The 22,863-nt window shown below is 36.8% G+C and overlaps 1 pseudogene; it reads left to right on the top strand.

The window, feature by feature from the left end:
- The first annotated feature begins 1,689 nt into the window (after positions 1–1,689).
- LOC125497053 (suppressor of mec-8 and unc-52 protein homolog 1-like) lies at positions 1,690–12,678 on the top strand (annotated as a pseudogene).
- The last annotated feature ends 10,185 nt before the right edge of the window (positions 12,679–22,863 follow it).

The following is a 22,863-nucleotide window of genomic DNA, read 5'->3' as shown; positions in this document are numbered from 1 at the left end:
AACTATGTTTTATTCGAGGGGAAGCCTTGACGATGTTAGTATAGTTGGAAAAGTTTTGTGAAAGTGAGGATATCAATAGGGCACGGCGGATGCAAATGATGATCTCCTCATCTCCAATCTTACGACACACCTACCATTTGCATCCTCATCCCCACCTACCACCCGTGGCGGGTACAAGGTTCCTAAGCCCTCCCTATTTACGATGAATGTAAAATTAAAAATCATCCATGTCTTACCATCTACTATGATATATACACAACTTCGTGATTTGCCTCATGAGTCATGACTATCATTCTCCAACTCAATAGTTGAAAACGATCACAACTTTCAATTAGTTATATAGCGTACCTTGTTTACAAATTAGAGTTTTTTTGTATGAATAATGTTAAAAAGAGTATTAATTACTCATATGCATCAAAGTTCAAATTAATTCCATGTGTATGTTCTCGTAGTACAGAATGCGAGAAAATCATTTTTTTTGTTTTTGCCAAAATAAACCGATGTCTAAAGTAGTGGTTCACTTTAAGATTAATCGTTATACCTAGTAGCAATGAACTACGGTAAAATGCTATACTGAGTAGCGGTTTATGAGCCTAAATCGCCACTTGGAGTAGCGGTCCCTGTGGTAACTAGCTGCTGTCTAGATCTAGGCATTTGTGAACCGTTGTATGGAGTAGCGATTTGTATGCCCAGCCACACCATCCACTTTTGCTTTCCCATAATTGGCCAAAATGCTAGATTCATCACAAAATCGGCTCTCCAACATGCAATTCCAGTAACAAATCACCTAATCTTCAATTTCATTCAACAATACCAAGTTTATCCACACATCAATCACCAAACACCAAGTTTATCCACACATCAATCACCAAACACCAAGTTTATGATGAGTTAGAACAAAAGGAAGATTATCATGGTAATAACTCTATGTTTTGGACAATTATCTAAATTGGTCTTATTCATAGCAAAAAGAACTTTATAGGTTTATCATAATACTTATTACAAGAGTCGGATACAAATGATGATCTACTCATCCTCATCTTATATTTTCCATCACCGTTCCATCACTCATGGTAGATCCTACGTCCAAAAATCATATTTGTCCCAGTGTGTATAAAATATAATATATTTTTGTGGCACTTAGGTATTTACATTATACATACCTACCTAATTTACCCCATAACTCATCTTACAAAATGGATAAACTAATTGTTACTCTTGTTTTTTTGCAACATTATAAACATTGTTTATTTATTAATCAATTAGATTTTTCTCTTAATACAATCGAGTTTAAAAAAAAAATCACTCTATACCATCAATAATTTCAAAATTTACGATAATACTCTTACAATTATATTTATCAAATACTTCCCCGTTTAAAATATATGCACCATGTTATGTTTCACGCTTGCCGATACATGATTTCAAAAATTCATATCTTTGTTGTCACTAAGTAAAAGTTATAAAAGGTATAGATTAAAATAATATATATTGAGATGAGCTTAACAATATCTATGTCTCTCCAAAAATATAAATCACCAAAGATAATAAAAGTATAAGAAATAAATAGTAAATCCTATGTCAATATTCAATAATGCAACTATTTCTAAACACTGATACTTTTAATGAAGTCGGTTCTCTATTTATTACTATTTTTTTTAATCACTATTCGTTTGGGCTATTGCATAGGCCCAATATACCATTTGTATCATCTCTTTGTTCTTCTCCAGAAAATCTCGGAAAGAAGTTGAACAAAAAATCACTGCAAAACCCTAACTTAAAATCTCTCTTTTCATTCTTAAATTTTCTCCAAGTTTTTGGAGTTTCAACAACAATGTCTACTCTTGAAATTGAAGCTCGAGAGTAAGCCTCTCCATCTTTTTATTCTTCTTTTTTCCTTATAATAATAACATGATTCTTCTCAAATTTTCCAGTATTATAGAACAATGTGCGTTAATTGATTTATGTCATTTAATTATTTACAAAATTCATTATCTTATCTTGAAATTCGTATTAATTGCAGCGTGATTAAGATAGTGCTACAATTTTGCAAAGAGAATTCGCTGAATCAAACGTTTCAGACACTACAAAACGAATGTCAAGTGTCATTGAATACAGTGGATAGTCTTGAAACTTTCATTGCTGATATTAATAGTGGGAGGTGGGATGCAGTTTTGCCACAAGTTTCTCAACTTAAGCTTCCTAGGAAGAAATTGGAAGATTTATATGAGCAGGTGTGGTACTCTTAATTATACAATTTTTTTTTTCTGTTTCAAGATATGATTTTGTGGAGATTTTTTGATCAATTGTTGGGATTGTTTGTGATAGAATTTTGGTGGGTGTTTGCTAGATTGTTTTAGAAATGATTGAGCTGCGAGAATTGGATACGGCACGAGCAATTTTGAGACAGACCCAAGTAATGGGTGTGATGAAACAAGAGCAGCCGGAGAGGTACCTGCGGCTGGAGCATCTTCTCGTTCGGACCTATTTTGATCCTCATGAGGTTCCTTGTTTTACTTTTGTTTATTCATGTTCTGTTGCCTTTTTCTGTTGTATATTGGATTGCATATGGACTGTTGGAAATATGTGAAAAGACAGTAGTTTCGGATTTATGTTGGTTTTATTTGTTGATTCATTTTTTACTCTTTAGAAAGGATTCATATCTTTGTGTGAGGGGGGGGGAAGGAGTGGAGTGGGAGGTGCAATGAATTTTGCGAAGCATAAAAGTTGGCAACTTGCTAGTGACAAAAGGGGAGGGGGATGGGGTAAGTAGTGTGGAGAATTGAACTCTTGTAGATGTTCATTCAATGAGGGTTTGGAGTCTTGACATTCAGTGAGTTGAATTCTGTGTATGGCTTTAAGTTATAGCTTTGATCCTATTAGATGAAGCTAATGATGTGTTGCTGATCTGTTGCCGTTGTTGGAACTATTATAGTTTCTATTGTTTCATAAAATTATAAACATATTACTAGGATCTTATTTCATCTGACGGCTAGATGATTGAGGGAATTTACTATGCTTCTTGATTGTAGATTGATGTTTTCAGTCACTATTGAAATTTATTATGGTTTTGCAACTGGTTGTATACCTTGCGGCATGCGGGATCTATGTGTAGCAAACTCCATTCATAAGTTTTTTAAGCTATAGTTGATGCAAGACAGGTAGCTTGCGAGTGAGCTCTATTTTTGACGAACACTGTTCATAAATTTTCAAGCTATAGAAGATGCAAGATGGGCAGTTTGTGGGCGAGATCTATTTGTAGTGAACTCAATTCATATTTATTTCGAGCTATCGAAGATGCAAAATGGACACATAGCCTTGAGTTGCCTGTCAATGACATGTTTGTTATTCTTGATGTTTTCGCTTGTTACTTGAGATTTTTAACTGGATTCTCATTGCAGAATAACTATGATGTGCATCATCTATGTTGTTGAGCTATGGTTTGTGAACTATGAACTTAGTGAATGTTGGTGGATATCCTGTTTTGGTAACTAAAGCAGAGTCTTCCAAGTAGTATGAAGGTTTTCATTTGTGTGTTTATGAGCGTGGCATTGTCTATACACCATTTCGTGTTGCATAGTTAACTTAGCTACTAAGCAGTGGTTGTTAATATGATGCACGATGTACACAATAAGGTAGTTGGACTTCTTTCCAATGGTTCAAAGTTTCACCTCATTAAGTGCCAATTGGGTGCTTTTCAATTGGATAAAACGGGAATCACTATTTTTTTTTTTTTTTGTATTTTGGTCTATTTGTGGAGTTGTGGCAACAAAGCTGTCAACCATTTGTCCATAGCTTTAGCCTTTAGGATTATTTTGAGGAATTGGAAGTTTGCAAAGAAGTTTTGAGATCATTTAGTTATTGAAAAAAGGTCTTGGATGATGTTAGTGTTTTATGAAGAAATATTATGTCGCAAGGATCATTGTGTACAAAATGATGGTCTAGAAGCAATAGGCTGTTAGTTGAGGTGTTGTAATAGAAAAGTCATTCTTTTGGTAAATTTTGGAGATTTTGACTTAATACTAGAAGTTTATAAATAAGAAGATGAATGGAAGTTGGTTAGGAGGCAAGTTGTAGTCATAAGATCTTTCCCAAGGTATTGAATGAAATGATAATGGTCCTTTTTGAGGAATTGGCAATTAATTTTGTAATCTGTCCAGTATTTCTAAAACTTATTCTCGAGGACTTTTTGGTGAGAAATTTAAGGATTGATAAAATTAAAAAGATTCTAATGTAAAATGAGTGTATTTGGTAGCAACTAGCAAGTTAAACCAAAATACTATACCCGACTACTCTATATGAGAGTAGTTTATCAAATATGGATACTTCAAGCCTACCAACTTCCTCAAATCTCAATGCTGTGATTATAATCTTGACCTAGGTTGTTTTTGATAGTGCTTTGTGGAGGGAAATTGATTGAAACATGGTTCCTTTGGCCAACAAGGTGGCTTATGATTCTATATATTCCGAAGGAAAGGTTATGGTAAAGCAAGTGGGTCAATTAAGATGATGGAGCAGTGAGGTTTTGATCATGTGGAGGTGGTTCCTTGGTGGCATGTTTTCATAATTAATTATATGGGCGGTGGAGGGATGGTTTACTAGGCTTGGTGACCATCTTTTGTCTTATTGATAGGGCAATAGAACTTTGAAAACTCATGACTTCGCTGAAGGGAGCTACCCGACTACCGAGCTAGTAATTGCGTTGTATTTTTCGCGGTCTGAGTGACAGACATAGGGCTGGCAATGGGTCGGGTTGGGTCAAGATCAGGTTGGGTTGGTGGGTTGGCGGGTTGGGAACCCTTTGACCCAACCTGACCTGTTAACTTAAACGGGTTGAAATTTACAACCCAACCCAACCTTATGATAAACGGGTCAACCTTCAGGTCGACCCGTTTAATTTTTTTTCGTGATTTTTCTAAAAAAAATATAAAAACAACATAATTTATCTGCAAATTACAGTAGGTAGCAAACTAAAATTAAGTCATTACATAACCATATGATAATATTGTTCAAAATCAACATAATTTTTGTTCAAAATCAACACAAATGTTCAAAATTAACATCATTACAACTTCGTAAGCAATTGTTCAACCTTAAGTGTAATGACTAAGTCATAATAAGTAAGTGCAGTAGAGGACTCCAAATTTTTTTAGGGATTTTTTTAGCTTGTTTTTTCATAAATGGATTAGGTGGGTCAAAATCAGGTTGGAATTTTCAACCTGACCCAACCCATTTAATTAAACGGGTTGGGTCAGGTCGACCCATTTAATTAAACGGGTTCAAAATTTTGACCCAACCCATTATTAATGGGTTGGGTTCGGGTCGGGTTGGCGGGTTGGGTAATATTTTGCCAGCTCTAGACAGACATATGTTTGTAGTTAACACTTCATTCTATCTCGTTCGCCTTTGATGACCTTCATTAGTTTTAAGAGTGATCCCAATCCCTTGTAAGCATTTGAGGTGATTTTGAGATTTAGAATTGTTTGAAGTCATCTTTGCTGTTAATTTAGAATCTCCTTTCCTTTGTGCCTTTGCCTTAGCCTTTGCCTTACTTGCTAAGTGAGGTGGAGGTTTTCAGCTTCTATCTGGGCGTCATTTTTTGAAGGTAATCCAAAAGGGTCTCTTTGGAGATACTTAGGCTTTCACTTTGAGGATGGTTAGCGCGCATTAAATTTTTTGGAGAGACCTATGGTATATATCTTGGTGTAGAACAGAAGCTACATCAGGATTTTAGTCTTCGTTTACGAACATAATGGAATTTTAGGTCTATGTATTGTAGGATATCTTTTTATATGTACTATGTGTGTGTGGGGTGTGTGTTGGGGTGTGTGTGTGTGGGGTGTGTGTTGGGGTGTGCGTGTGGGGTGTGTTTGTAATGGAACTTTAGGTATATGTATCGGAGAACATCTTTTTATATGTATTTTGTGTGTGTGTGTGTGCGCGCGCGCGCGTGTGTGCGTGTGCGTGTGCGCGTGTGTGTGTTCGTGTGTGTGTGTTTGTGTTTGTGTGTGTGTGATTATAGGTTCATGTATCGAAGGTGCTAACTTTCATAAATTTTTACTACGTCCCCCGTTTCATATTACTCGCTACACTTCTCAATTCACGGACTCCTTGGCAATTTTCGGAGAAGAGAGAGGTAGATAGTAAAAAGGAAAGGGATCCATGTGAGAGGTGAGAAATAGAGAGAGTTTATTGCCCAAAAAGGAAGTGTAGCAAGTAATGTGAAACTTCCCACAATGAAAAGTGTGGCGAGTATTATGAAACGGAGGAAGTAGTTGCAATATTAATGTTCTGTACACATTGTCTCTTGAAACGCAAAAGTTTCAATCAGAGTTCATGGAACTGTATTTACCTTATCAGTGGCTTCTTTTGACAGGCTTATCAAGATTCAACCAAAGATAGGTGACGTGCACAGATTGCACAAGGTGTTTTTTCATCTTCTCTCTTTCCTTGGCATTTGTCTAATTAGTAACTTTGTCATGAAATTTAGTTGCCATCCATTGCTGTAAAGGATGCTTGATTGATCTTGTGTCTCTTATTTTTTGTGAAGTGGATGTGAATAAGTCAATTGAATGTTTATACCTGCAGTCTTTGTGCCTCATACTCAAAAAACTTTTTGAGGAAGAATAGTAATGGTGGTCTCTGGTTGGATACTTAAAGCCTCATAATCATAATAACTGTGGTCTCTGGTTGTATAATCATAACAATTGTTACTACTTTTATTCCAGTTTATTTGAATAAGCAAATTGTGAATAGATGATAAACTATTGATAGAATTCATGGATATATTTTTTGCTTGATCTGTTTGGATGATGTAATTACCCTCCTAAATCCTAATAGAACATCTATTTGGACTTCAATTGTAAGTATTAGTTTTTTAATCTCTGTCTGTACCTATGTGATATGATTTTGGAGAGAGAGAGAGAGAGCAGCCACTTACCAGAATAAAGTATGTTCAATATTTTCAAACGAAGAAAGTAGCAACTTAAAGAAGGGGACAGAGGGAGTTCATACTTTGCCTTCTAATTCTTTTTCCTAAAGTTATCCTCTTATTAGTTTGCTACTCATCAAAGGTGTAGTTATTCAACTCAATGTGAGTTTTGAACTTGTATGAACTTATTGCAATATATTGGAATTTATGGAATGAACTTGTTGGACCTTATCAGAACTTATTTGAATTTATCTGAGCTTTTATGGATTTTTTTCCCTCTAAATAGTATCGAAGTTATATGAGCAGTACACTACCTAAATGTTAAAACCTCATATGAGAATCACAATAATGATGAAACTGATGTATGGTTTTGTGGGACCTTGTGTGTACTTTCGTGGAAAGTTACGACACAATGGAATAAGTATGCAGTTTTTCTGAGGATCGTGCGATTGATTGTATTGAGGCGAACCTAAGTTGTGATAAGACGAGCTCCTGTGTTCTGTACTTTGAATAATCTTATGGAAATTGAAAATCAAAATGCATACTTGTTGGGTAAGGAAATCTTTAAGAATAAAATGGAACTGGTATATTTTAAGATTATTCCAGGAGGTGTACTTATTATTGAGGTCAACTTATGTGATTGTGATAGCACATCGTCCGTGCTCTATTCTTTTCAGACTCTGGTTGCTACTTGGGATTTTGCTGCCCATAAGCTCTCATACTCCCGTTGTCCATTTTACCTTTACAAAATATCTTCATATGGGTGATTGAAGTAATAGATCCTACTCTTTTGCTCTTAATTGCTGTCAGTAGATTTGTTGTGAGAGGAAGAGATCTGTGACTGATTCAGAAGGCTTAGAAGTTATCATCTCTACAGTACCTTGATGCACGTCAACAGAAGAAGCCCACTGTGCACTCTTGTTTAGATCATTGTCTTTTTAAATGCTCTATATGCATTAAATCTTGAATTTTTTTTTTGTTTTTTTTTTTAAATTTTATTTATCTATCTAGCTATTATGATGCATTACTACTGCTAGGCTGGTGATGTTTTACAAATCTTTTTTTTTCTCCCTAAATACTTGATTTTGAATGTCTTATTAATAGTAGAAACTAGAAATGTGTCTTGCTTGACAAAGATGTGCCTTATGGTGTCATAGTATGCCCAGGCCTCTAGGGCCACTATTGCCCCAATTTCTGTAAATTATACGTTTGCACAAGTGCAATATCTATCAAAGCCTGCCTTTGGAATTTCTATTACTTGACTCGTGTGATTTCTTTTCCTTTCTCTTTTTTCTCTTTGGTTTTTCAGCTCTTTCTTCAGAAGTTAATGTTGTGCCTCCGTCACGATTGATGGCTTTGATTGGGCAAGCTTTGAAGTGGCAACAACACCAAGGTCAGTCAGCCTTCTGCATTAAGTGATGGAAGGGAAAATCAATATTATTATGTTAGATGTTTATTTTGGATGCAAGGGGATATTGGTGACACTTGTTGAAATACTTCTCTGTAGTGTTCATTATGGGATTGGTGTGTGCATATAGAAAAGTACCCCATTTCAAATGTGAATGAAACACTTGCTTTTGGCATGTTTGTTAAGGATGAAGAAGAGAGATATAAAGAGAAAATGATTTGTCTTTCGGATGAGGAGAGAGATAGACAGACTCTTGTGCCAAAAAGGCGTTACATCTGTTTTGGTAGAATGAAAAGTGAGAAAAGATTCATCTATTTTGAAGGATGCTAGAAGTTTGATTGCATTAGTGTTTCTAAAAATATATTTCACCTACTGAAATGGGTTAGTCACTTACTCCATGAATTCACTTTTGTTATTTCAAAGTTACGGATTTTCCGAACCTTATCTTTGATTGAACCGATATGTTTTATTATAGAAGTTTGTTTGAACTTTGAGATTGTGTCAAACATAAGATTCGGATCTGTTTTTTCTGGTGACGAGCTTCTCTGTTGGAAAATGAAGGTTGTATTCCCTGTATCTTCTCATTGATTGACGCCTTTGCTACCTAATCTGCAATCCTAGTGTGCCATTGGTCACTGTTCTGATTGTAGTAAGAAGCTAAGAGCACCGATAGCAGTGTAGCACCACTATATATAAATGTTGTATTTGATGTTTCCTTTATTCCTTCCCTTTAAAGTTACTGTATTCCTTCCCTTTAAAGCTAAGAGCACCGATAGCAGTGTATTTGATTTTGAATGTCTTATTAATAGTAGAAACTAGAAATGTGTCTTGCTTGACAAAGATGTGCCTTATGGTGTCATAGTATGCCCAGGCCTCTAGGGCCACTATTGCCCCAATTTCTGTAAATTATACGTTTGCACAAGTGCAATATCTATCAAAGCCTGCCTTTGGAATTTCTATTACTTGACTCGTGTGATTTCTTTTCCTTTCTCTTTTTTCTCTTTGGTTTTTCAGCTCTTTCTTCAGAAGTTAATGTTGTGCCTCCGTCACGATTGATGGCTTTGATTGGGCAAGCTTTGAAGTGGCAACAACACCAAGGTCAGTCAGCCTTCTGCATTAAGTGATGGAAGGGAAAATCAATATTATTATGTTAGATGTTTATTTTGGATGCAAGGGGGATATTGGTGACACTTGTTGAAATACTTCTCTGTAGTGTTCATTATGGGATTGGTGTGTGCATATAGAAAAGTACCCCATTTCAAATGTGAATGAAACACTTGCTTTTGGCATGTTTGTTAAGGATGAAGAAGAGAGATATAAAGAGAAAATGATTTGTCTTTCGGATGAGGAGAGAGATAGACAGACTCTTGTGCCAAAAAGGCGTTACATCTGTTTTGGTAGAATGAAAAGTGAGAAAAGATTCATCTATTTTGAAGGATGCTAGAAGTTTGATTGCATTAGTGTTTCTAAAAATATATTTCACCTACTGAAATGGGTTAGTCACTTACTCCATGAATTCACTTTTGTTATTTCAAAGTTACGGATTTTCCGAACCTTATCTTTGATTGAACCGATATGTTTTATTATAGAAGTTTGTTTGAACTTTGAGATTGTGTCAAACATAAGATTCGGATCTGTTTTTTCTGGTGACGAGCTTCTCTGTTGGAAAATGAAGGTTGTATTCCCTGTATCTTCTCATTGATTGACGCCTTTGCTACCTAATCTGCAATCCTAGTGTGCCATTGGTCACTGTTCTGATTGTAGTAAGAAGCTAAGAGCACCGATAGCAGTGTAGCACCACTATATATAAATGTTGTATTTGATGTTTCCTTTATTCCTTCCCTTTAAAGTTACTGTGTTCCTTCTAGATGTTTATTTAACAACTTTTCTGGGCTGTCAGGTTTACTTCCTCCCGGGACTCAGTTTGATTTATTCCGTGGTACTGCTGCAATGAAACAAGATGTCGAGGATATGTATCCTACGACACTCATGCATACTATCAAGGTAGAATTGGCTTACTCTATGCAAATAACCATTTGTGCATACTAATTAATGAACTTGCGCATGTTTTTTTCCTTGAATTTGAAAATGTTGCTTGTACAATACCTATGTGCTTGACTATGATGTTTTCACATGCTGTTGCTTAGTACAGCTGTGATTTTATTTGTCAGATTGGACAATTTTTGCTGGAGACAGTTCTAATAAGTAACCAGTTAATGCTGTTTAGCTTAGTTGTTGAAGGTTGGATTTTTTTTAAGGGAACTTGCAAACCTCCAGCTTTACTTGAGTTGAGTTGGGGAGTAAGTTTTAGGCTCCCATGTGCTTTCCCAGTATGGGGTCTGTAGGTCTAAATGAAAAACACATATTTTTTGTGGCACAAAAAATGTTGTTAAAGTAGTTAACTGATAGTGTTTTATGTGTCAAATGGATTGAACTGGATATGATATGATATGGAGCAATAAAGTCTAAGAATTTCTTTATGGAAGTTTTTGATTAGGTTGCCAACTTGCCACTTAGCTATTATTGTATTCTATTAGAGTTTCTTTTGAAGATTATCTGTTTGGCTTCTAAAATGATATGGGATGAATTTCCATGAGATGTAAGGTTATCATACATATAAGGTTATTATACCTTCGTGGAAGTATTATGCATACCTGTTTTTATTTTTATATATTGAATGCTTTAGAAATCCTCCATCATTTATATATTTTTATATATTGAATGCTTTAGAAATCCTCCATCATTTATATCTCATTAATTTAATGTATAAGGTTTTTCTTCACCATTTGCTTCATTGATATCTATTTTGCAGTTTGGGAAGAAAAGTCATCCGGAATGTGCTCGGTTTTCACCTGATGGGCAGTTCCTTATTTCTTGCTCTGTTGATGGTTTTATTGAGGTATAAGATAGTAAGTATATCTTCCTTGTCTATATATGCTATTACTTGTGATATCACATGCTAACGTCCACGAGAACCAGGTATGGGACCACATTAGTGGGAAACTCAAGAAAGATCTGCAGTACCAGGCTGATGTAAGTTTCTCATCATTTGGTTAAATTGTTATTGAATCTATTCTCCCCTGAACATCTTTTATGTTATTTTCTTTAAAACCTATAATCAATTGACGCAACTTGTGGTTTATAAAGCGGATGGTGTGGTAAATTACATGGTATTGTTGCTATGAGGATTCTCATTTCCAGTATATGCTATTTCAATGTAGAAGTTACATATTTCCAATTATTTAGCTATTTGCTAGGGAGCTGTTTTCAGATTTTATGGATAACCAAAAATTTTGTTACCAAAGTTCCAGTATCCTCATAACCTGTATGATCTTTTAATCTAATATTGGGATTCTAGATGAAGCTTAGGTAGACCAAAGATGACTTGGTTGGAGGTAAAAAGGATATGAAGAATATGGGTTTACAGGAGTGTATAACACTAAATGGAGGAATCTGTCTTTGTGGACGATCACAAAAATATTTTCTTGGCTCATGCAGCCAACCATTTCTTTTGAGTTTAAGGCGTTGGCATTGTTGATGTATTCTAGTCGTGCTCATAGGTATCAATTACTGCCTCAGTATTTGAGCTTTGACATGATCTGCTCATTGGCGTATTGCTCTGAATGTTGAGGAGAAGAAGATTTAAACAAATTTAATGTATAAGGCTCATATGTTCTCCTCTTTCAATTTGTTTAAACTGAACAGTCGAAATATCCATCAGCTGTGGCCGCTGGGTAATTAGTTTAATAAACTGTATTGTTAGTCTTGCTTCCTTCATGATAAATCTGACCCCTTCCATAATGCATTTGTATTATAGCAACCTAATCTTTTCCCCCCCACAAATACCTCATCACTTCCGTGAAAGTCAACTAGGCAATTATAATGAACCTGATCGAATAGTTTATTGTCAATGTACATTATTGGTTGCTGGACTCAGAATTCTGTGTTTATACACTTGGTTTCTATGTTAACAGGAACTTTATGATGCATGAGGAAGCTGTCCTCTGTGCTGATTTTAGCAGAGATTCAGAGATGCTTGCTTCTGGCTCTCAAGATGGAAAGATCAAAGTAAGCAATATTCTTCTTTTTTCTTTCTGAACTTTGAAGATTCTGCTTCACACTCAGATGAAGGAAGGATCTTTTGTAATGATTCGCCTTTAATATTTAGCTTTTTTGCCTGGAAATATTCTGTAGGAGGTCTATACAACAACAAAGCCTTAGTCCCTAAATGATTTGTGGTTGGCTAACATGAATCTTCATAAGAATTTGTTTCCGTTATAGAATGTCTTATCTTGTACTCCCTCCATCCCATAATATAGTGCTTGTTTATCTCTCGACACTGCTCTGTTCTTGTTGTTCTGCTCCGCTGCTCGACTCCTCCTACTCGCCGTTCGTCTCGTCGTTCGTCTCGCCGTTGCTCAGCCTGTTAGCCGCCAGGTATTAAGTGCTGGAAGGATAAATTGAAAATTGCTTGGATAAAAACACATGATTTGATTCTGTTTTTTATGGAAAATCCTCACCAGGAATGACCCAACGCTTAGCAAATAATTGAATTGAAGGAATCAGATGAAATCAAAAATTAAGTAATGAAATCAGATGACAACTTACAGAAGGACATGTTAAAAACTTCCTATTGTGGTTCACCCCCGGTTTTTTTGTGGTTTTGATAGTAAGATCACTTGCTCCACATGGACATGGATACTTCGGATCCATTTTAAAAGAAGCCTCTGTAATAAGAACAAAAGATCAACAATTCACTAAGCACTTGAAAACATCAACAATTCAGAATTTGAATTCTATGAATTCAAATCCAAAATACGTGTTTGGAAAATATAAGAATTGCATTTCCCCCAGTTCTCCAAGTACATAATGTAGGCAATCTCTTGCATGCATTTGTACCAGAAGAACCAATGAGGGAAACGCACAACCGTGACTTTCTTTGAAATCAAAAAGACACACCTAAGTGAGATCAAACGTACAAGAATAGTCCCAAGACGGGGACTATCCAAGACTTACTCCTAATGAGTAAGCCTTGGACGGGTATCTAGATCTATAATGTCATGAAATATGTGCTGGTACTTTTTTCTTGCAACAAAGAGCAAAACCTAATAGGCAATAGAGTATGCATTTCGATTAAGCGATTTTGCGATATGCGTTGCATGTGATTGCGCCCCATCTAGGGTCATCGCCTCCCTAGACGGCCCACGCAGAGCACGTTTGCATGCATTTCGATTAAGCGATTTTGCGATATGCGTTGCATGTGATTGCGCCCCATCTATGGTCATCGCCTCCCTAGACGGCCCACGCAGAGCACGTTTGCATGCATTTCGATTAAGCGATATGCGTTGCATGTGATTGCGCCCCATCTAGGGTCATTGCCTCCCTAGACGGCCCACGCAGAGCACGTTTGCATGCATTTCGATTAAGCGATTTTGCGATATGCGTTGCATGTGATTGCGCCCCATCTAGGGTCATCGCCTCCCTAGACGGCCCACGCAGAGCACGTTTGTATGCAATTAAAGTCATGCGAAACTGCGAATAAATTTTGCTCCTTGTTGCAAGAAAGAGATTGCACATTAAAATTTACTCAAATAGGCATAAATTGGTTCACATTTCAATTATTCTCTTTTTCCTCCAATTATAATGGTAATGCCATTCATTAACCCAAAGGAACCAACCTTTATTTTTCTATGTTCATTATTATTATTATTAAACAGTAAATATTACAACAATATAAACTCATCATCTTTTTATACTGTAAATCAAGAAAGAAAGAACAAAAGATCCTGGTAATTCATTAATAAAAAATAAATAAAATTAGCCATATTTGAACGATATTATTGTTGTGAACGAATGACATATACGTTAAACAACTAATCACCATATGAAAACAAACTTTAACGAGGAAAATCACCCCAGTAGTGACAAACAGTCAGAACACGCACATCAAAGCCTATAATATACATACATTCACTCCCGGTATTTCCTTTAATACTTCTCCTCCCAGAAAAGGGGGAAATTTTGTCCCAAAAAAACTAATTCAAATAAGTTCCAACATGCTCAAATGTACTCAAGCAATAATTATAAACATCCACAAGCATGATTGAACATAACCATAAGAATATTTGAGCAGCCAAAGGAGGGCAATTTTTCTTTTTGATGACACTATCATTCAACATCATTATAAGTTTATAACATCTAAACTATTAAACATAGTAAATTAGTAACACATGAAAGACTAATTAAAGATAAAATTCATCAAAAAACTTATAAAGCATAAAAAAATTGATGTTACCGGGGGTAGCTAACCTCAATAACCTAAAGTGGTACGCGGGAAATCAGGATTCGTACCCTGTTCTCCACAAATTCTACTTCCATTTTCTCATAATTCTGGGAATATTGCAAAGTTTTATTCCTCCATAGATAAAACTCGCCTTTGGTTCAATTTGGGGGAAAAGGTTGACATGTCAACATGAGGGTTTTGAATTTGGGGCTCAATTCCCAGTAGTAATGTTATATCGTCATTCCAAATTAAAGAATCCCTAATTAGAAACTGATCACACACTCACTAAAATCCTAAAATATACTTGCTGCAAGTAACTTTCCAATATTCAGATTTTTTTCAGTAATAATAGAATAAAGACTAAAATAAATGCAGGAAGAACAAATCAATTATGCAGTCAACATAATTACTTAAGTAATTAACGAAATTTTATCAACATTTATAGAATAAAAAAACGAAAAAAGAGAATGAAATAATACCTGTAGAGGGGATTAAGCTACAGCAAATCAGGAAGACACATGACAGTAGGCGAATTTGAGGCTCGAAGAAGATGCCAAGTTGCGAGATCAATTGTGATTCGACTGAAATCTCATATGCAAAACCCTAAGTTTTCTAGTGGAAGAAATAAGAATGAGCAACTCTACAGATTTCACTAGATTAGAATAACGACATTATCTCCAAAATAGAATGGCAGTATTGGGCCTAAGAGCATCCTCCTGAATTGCTGCCCCAAATGCTTGGGCCTAAGAGTATTGGGCCTAAGAGCATCTGCATCAGCCCATAATGTTATTTATTTAGATCAAAATAGCGGGATACGGCAAATAGTTGGTTAGATGTCATATGGATTATAGCAAAATGTTTAAGACAGCGGTATACTCGGATGTCGATCACGCTCGCCTCTCCGAGGACCCTCCTCCCGTGTATAATTCCGACGCTGACGTGGACGGTGACGAGAAGGAGAAGGAGGACGATCACGAGCACAAGGAGAAGGAGGACGATCATTGTTATCAGCGTAATCATCAACACACACTCTTTTAGCCCACAACATAAGCTCGCGCTTATATGACTCGTAATAATCGTGCTTGTTACTGCCACGATTATCCACAAATGTTAGAGGATGATCAAATATAGCGAGCTTGTCCCTATCCATGAACCGGTCAAGCTCGAAGCGTCCAAATTGTTTTGTAACACAATGTGGTTTATGATTAACCACATAATTGCTACAAAAAATGGGGCCGAGTCTTGTTATGAATTTTTTATCTTCTTTTAGCTCATCTGGAAGCACCCAATTGGTATAGGGTGTCCAGGAAATTTGCTGTCAATAAAACATCAAATACAACATCAAAACCAAAAAAATAAATTCAAGTGTATGAACCTTAACATAGTGACACAAAAACAACATATAGATGGACAAAACTCGTTCAAACTTATTCTGCCAGGGACTTCAGCACACTTGCTTCAGTTTAATTAAACTTCAAAATCAGATCAGAATCGATTTATGGTTGTCAATATAAAGAATGACATACATATACATACATACTGCTTTATTTACCAATACATACCTCATCTTTAAGATTATCAAAAACAGACTTCATCTTCGTGCGGCAACCCGCCCTCCGGTCATAGCCGAGTGTGGAATTTAGAAGAAGCTTATCAAGTATCCATTTCATTGGAAATGGATGTTGTTCCAATTCTCCTGCCTCAATCTCCTCCCTCACTGAGCCGAGGCCTAAAGAATCCCACAACGTCGGGATTCGAACCAAGAAGAAACACTGTACAATAAGCAATCACAATCACATTAATTTTTAAATAATAAATAAAATAAAATAAAGATTGATCAAATAAAAAAAAAGAAAGAAGAAGGAGATTCTTACCAGCACAAGCCATATACAGCCACAAAATTTAACTGAAGCATTCAACTTCTCCATATGATACTGCAAGAAAGCAAGCATGCCCGCCCCCACGCATACTTTCCCGATGTCTCATCAGGATCCCTTAAACACTCAAAAAGTGCAGCATAGTATTTTTTCCCATCGGAAGTTGGCATAATAATGCATTGCACTATTACCATTAACAGTGCTGCCTTACGCTTCTTCCAATCCAAACTATTGTCATATATGATATCATACAACTTCTCAAAATCATCTATCTCCTCTCCGAATATGTCAAAGCAGTGTTTATTGCTATAATCTTTCACAAGTACGGCTGTGCCGTCAATCCTAATTCGTGCTAGGAATAACACGTCTTCAAGTGTTATTCCTAGCACGTACTGCCCTCGAATATTGAAGGTGTTTGAGCTAGGATTGTAATAGCTCATCAACTCTAACAAAAAAGGAGAAGGAATTGGGGATTTAGGAAGGGACAAAAAGTTGAATAACCCCCCTAACTCTAAGCAATGATTGAGAAAAGCCTCAGAAGTACTACGCAATTCTTCTACAATAGAAATCAGGTTAATGAGACGGCCGGAAGTTTTATATTGGCGCTCCATGCTGTAATTGCTTGTACTGTCTACTGTATTTGCCATCTGGAATAATAAGTCCGTGGAAATTAGTTCATGTTTTAATAAGATTAGGGGTGATATAATAATGCCTAGTAAGATTAGGAACAAAGACAGAGATTGGTTTGAAGTCTTGAAATATTGTAATTAGGCTGTACTTGGTTTGTGCTTATTGAATTTTTTCTTACTTACCAAAAAAAAAAAAAAGAGAAAGAAAGAAACTACTTGTATAATAAACTGAGCTAATTTGTATAATCAGTTGAATTAAATAAAGTTCACAATTCACAATATCACATTAATATAATTCCACAAAAACACAATTCTAACATTTAATTCAGATATTAGACTACTTGTCTGATTGTATAATAAACTGAATTAAATTATATATTTCTATCATCAACTGAGTTGAATTAAATCAACTAAATCAATTGAATTAATCAACTATATAAAACATGAAATCAAACCACAAAATCCCTAAACCCTAAAACATGTTAAACATTAATAATTTAACAGAAAAATTAGGAAATAAAAACATAAAGAGTATTAGTATAATACCTGGCGGCTAACAGGCTGAGCAACGGCGAGACGAACGACGAGACGAACGGCGAGTAGGAGGAGTCGAGCAGCGGAGCAGAACAACCAGAACAGAGTGCTAGACTAATATGACATTTTATACGAAAATTAAAAAATAATTAAAAAAATCAGCATAAACAACAAAAATAATATCCGAAGTCGTGTTGCAAATCACGGAAAGAAGAAAGAAGAAGGGAGAACAAGGAAAGGAAGAAAAGGGTTGAAGATGGGTTTTATAATGACGTTTAATAAACTTGTTTAAGGCCACTTAATTTCACAACTTGGCAAGGATAAACCTTAATAAAGGGTATGCGTTTGTGAATTTCACAACTTGGCAAGGAGCGTCAAGGCTTTACAACCGGTCACCATAACTCCTCCTAGAGACGGCTTCAATGCCCAGGCTACTCACCTTGTTTGATGTTTCTGCTCAGATCTGACTCCCTCCTACACACAAATCTCAGTATACTCCAAACCAAAGATTTGTGTGTACGAGGCAGTGACGTGAGCAGAGGGGGTAGACGATTACTCTTGAGGTTGAAAGCTCTGAATATGCAATGCTAAATAAAAGTTTTAAATATGGTTTATTCCATCTTTTATTGTAGCTTTGAAAGTACATTTACCTCTGAAGGTTGTGCACCCCATAGCGCAGGTACTGGCGTAGTATGGTAAACTGGCGTAGGGTTGATAAAATGGCGTAGGGTGGGGAAACTGGCGTAGGGTGGTGAAACTGGCGTAGTATGGGAAACTGGCGTAGGGTGTGGAAACTATAGTAGGGTGGGGAAACTGGCGTGGGGTAAGTATGGCGTGGGGTAAGGAAACTGGCGTAGGGTGTGGAAACTCATCGGTTGGAATTTGGAGGTGAAAAAGGTCTTACATCACCCGTAACGATACCCCGGACCACGTGTGCAAATTTCGGGCCCAACGGTGACGGGTCCCGAATTGACCCTCGGGACGGCCCGGGTTGCTCGGGTTTCGGGGGGTCTCGGGGTGCCGGGCCGGAATGGGCCGAAAACCGTTCGGGGTGGTTTGTTGGGTCACAAAAGTTGCCTATGCAAGTGGAAACGGTAAGCCTAGGCCATTCGGTGTGCCGAAAGGCCCACACGACCCGTCTTTCGGGTTCTGAAAAACGTGCGTGTAGGGTGCATCGGTTGGAATTTGGAGGTCCAAGCTCATTACACCGCCTTAAACAAGTTTATTAACCGTCATTATAAAACCCATCTTCAACCCTTTTCTTCCTTTCCTTGTTCTCCCTTCTTCTTTCTATCTCCTCCTTTCGTTTTTCTCTCCTCTACCTATCCTCCATTGATTTGATTTGAAGATGTTGATGATGGAGAATAACAATTTTATCAACAACATGTACTCGAAAAACGTGCGTGCAGGGTGCATCGGTTGGAATTTGGAGGTGAAAAAGGTCTTCCATCGCCCGTAACGATATCCCGGACCACGTGTGCAAATTTCGGGCCCAACGGTGACGGGTCCCGAAACGACCCCCGGGACGGCCCGGGTTTCTCGGGCTTCGGCAGGTCCCGGGATGCCGGGCCGGAATGGGCTGAAAACAGTTCGGGGTGGTTTGTTGGGTCACAAAAGTTGCCTATGCAAGTAGAAACGGTAAGCCTAGGCCATTCGGGGTGGCGAAAGGCCCATACGACCCGTTTTACGGGTTCTAGAAAAACGTGCGCGTAGGGTGCATCGGTTGGAATTTGGAGGTGAAAAAGGTCTTACATCGCCCGTAATGATACCCCGGACCACGTGTGCAAAATTCGAGCCAAACGGTTACGGGTCCCGAAATGACCCCCGCGGTTTTTTAAAAAAAAATGCTATACGCGATACGGACCGGTATAGGGAGATACGGACCGTTTCCTTCACTATTTGCCGTATCCCGCTATTTTGATCTAAATAAATAACATTATGGGCTGATGCAGATGCTCTTAGGCCCAAGCATTTGGGGCAGCAATTCAGGAGGATGCTCTTAGGCCCAATACTGCCATTCTATTTTGGAGATAATGTCGTTATTCTAATCTAGTGAAATCTGTAGAGTTGCTCATTCTTATTTCTTCCACTAGAAAACTTAGGGTTTTGCATATGAGATTTCAGTCGAATCACAATTGATCTCGCAACTTGGCATCTTCTTCGAGCCTCAAATTCGCCTACTGTCATGTGTCTTCCTGATTTGCTGTAGCTTAATCCCCTCTACAGGTATTATTTCATTCTCTTTTTTCGTTTTTTTATTCTATAAATGTTGATAAAATTTCGTTAATTACTTAAGTAATTATGTTGACTGCATAATTGATTTGTTCTTCCTGCATTTATTTTAGTCTTTATTCTATTATTACTGAAAAAAATCTGAATATTGGAAAGTTACTTGCAGCAAGTATATTTTAGGGTTTTAGTGAGTGTGTGATCAGTTTCTAATTAGGGATTCTTTAATTTGGAATGACGATATAACATTACTACTGGGAATTGAGCCCCAAATTCAAAACCCTCATGTTGACATGTCAACCTTTTCCCCCAAATTGAACCAAAGGCGAGTTTTATCTATGGAGGAATAAAACTTTGCAATATTCCCAGAATTATGAGAAAATGGAAGTAGAATTTGTGGAGAACAGGGTACGAATCCTGATTTCCCGCGTACCACTTTAGGTTATTGAGGTTAGCTACCCCCGGTAACATCAATTTTTTTATGCTTTATAAGTTTTTTGATGAATTTTATCTTTAATTAGTCTTTCATGTGTTACTAATTTACTATGTTTAATAGTTTAGATGTTATAAACTTATAATGATGTTGAATGATAGTGTCATCAAAAAGAAAAATTGCCCTCCTTTGGCTGCTCAAATATTTTTATGGTTATGTTCAATCATGCTTGTGGACTGTTTATAATTATTGCTTGAGTACATTTGAGCATGTTGGAACTTATTTGAATTAGTTTTTTTGGGACAAAATTTCCCCCTTTTCTGGGAGGAGAAGTATTAAAGGAAATACCGGGAGTGAATGTATGTATATTATAGGCTTTGATGTGCGTGTTCTGACTGTTTGTCACTACTGGGGTGATTTTCCTCGTTAAAGTTTGTTTCCATATGGTGATTAGTTGTTTAACGTATATGTCATTCGTTCACAACAATAATATCGTTCAAATATGGCTAATTTTATTTATTTTTTTTAATGAATTACCAGGATCTTTTGTTCTTTCTTTCTTGATTTACAGTATAAAAGATGATGAGTTTATATTGTTGTAATATTTACTGTTTAATATAATAATAATGAACATAGAAAAATAAAGGTTGGTTCCTTTGGGTTAATGAATGGCATTACCATTATAATTGGAGAAAAAGAGAATAATTGAAATGTGAACCACTTTATGCCTATTTGAGTAAATTTTAATGTGCAATCTCTTTCTTGCAACAAGGAGCAAAATTTATTCGCAGTTTCGCATGACTTTAATTGCATACAAACGTGCTCTGCGTGGGCCGTCTAGGGAGGCGATGACCCTAGATGGGGCGCAATCACATGCAACGCATATCGCAAAATCGCTTAATCGAAATGCATGCAAACGTGCTCTGCGTGGGCCGTCTAGGGAGGCAATGACCCTAGATGGGGCGCAATCACATGCAACGCATATCGCTTAATCGAAATGCATGCAAACGTGCTCTGCGTGGGCCGTCTAGGGAGGCGATGACCCTAGATGGGGCGCAATCACATGCAACGCATATCGCAAAATTGCTTAATCGAAATGCATGCAAACGTGCTCTGCGTGGGCCGTCTAGGGAGGCGATGACCCTAGATGGGGCGCAATCACATGCAACGCATATCGCAAAATCGCTTAATCGAAATGCATACTCTATTGCCTATTAGGTTTTGCTCTTTGTTGCAAGAAAAAAGTACCAGCATATATTTCATGACATTATAGATCTAGATACCCGTCCAAGGCTTACTCATTAGGAGTAAGTCTTGGATAGTCCCCGTCTTGGGACTATTCTTGTACGTTTGATCTCACTTAGGTGTGTCTTTTTGATTTCAAAGAAAGTCACGGTTGTGCGTTTCCCTCATTGGTTCTTCTGGTACAAATGCATGTAAGAGATTGCCTACATTATGTACTTGGAGAACTGGGGGAAATGCAATTCTTATATTTTCCAAACACGTATTTTGGATTTGAATTCTATGAATTCAAATTCTGAATTGTTGATGTTTTCAAGTGCTTAGTGAATTGTTGATCTTTTGTTCTTATTACAGAGGCTTTTTTTAAAATGGATCCGAAGTATCCATGTCCATGTGGAGCAAGTGATCTTACTATCAAAACCACAAAAAAACCTGGGGTGAACCACAATAGGAAGTTTCTAACATGTCCTTCTGTAAGTTGTCATCTGATTTCATTACTTAATTTTTGATTGCATCTGATTCCTTCAATTCAATTATTTGCTAAGCGTTGGGTCATTCCTGGTGAGGATTTTCCATAAAAAACAGAATCAAATCATGTGTTTTTATCCAAGCAATTTTCAATTTATCCTTCCAGCACTTAATTTTTGTTTCACTTAAACAAAAAAAAAAAAAAACAGATAAAGCCAAAAAAAAAGAGGAAATATTGAAATTAGATAAATAAATTTAATCAAAACCCCCAGCAACCACAAAATTAAATCAATATTCATAAATTGTTCCAACCATTAGTTCATAAATTGTTTACCTCATTCAGGGGGCGAAGGTTAGCAAGATCTTCAATAATGTCAATCAACGCATTGTTTACTGCTCGTGTTGCTTCTAAAGACCTCAAAAGTGTTGCATGTGATTGCGCCCCATCTAGGGTCATTGCCTCCCTAGACGGCCCACGCAGAGCACGTTTGCATGCATTTCGATTAAGCGATTTTGCGATATGCGTTGCATGTGATTGCGCCCCATCTAGGGTCATCGCCTCCCTAGACGGCCCACGCAGAGCACGTTTGTATGCAATTAAAGTCATGCGAAACTGCGAATAAATTTTGCTCCTTGTTGCAAGAAAGAGATTGCACATTAAAATTTACTCAAATAGGCATAAATTGGTTCACATTTCAATTATTCTCTTTTTCCTCCAATTATAATGGTAATGCCATTCATTAACCCAAAGGAACCAACCTTTATTTTTCTATGTTCATTATTATTATTATTAAACAGTAAATATTACAACAATATAAACTCATCATCT

Source organism: Beta vulgaris, chromosome 4 (assembly GCF_026745355.1).
Source record: "Beta vulgaris subsp. vulgaris cultivar EL10 chromosome 4, EL10.2, whole genome shotgun sequence".
NCBI classification, from domain to species: domain Eukaryota; kingdom Viridiplantae; phylum Streptophyta; class Magnoliopsida; order Caryophyllales; family Amaranthaceae; genus Beta; species Beta vulgaris.
The sequence above is the reverse complement of the archived record's forward strand: the minus strand, read 5'-3'. Positions and strand labels throughout refer to the sequence as shown.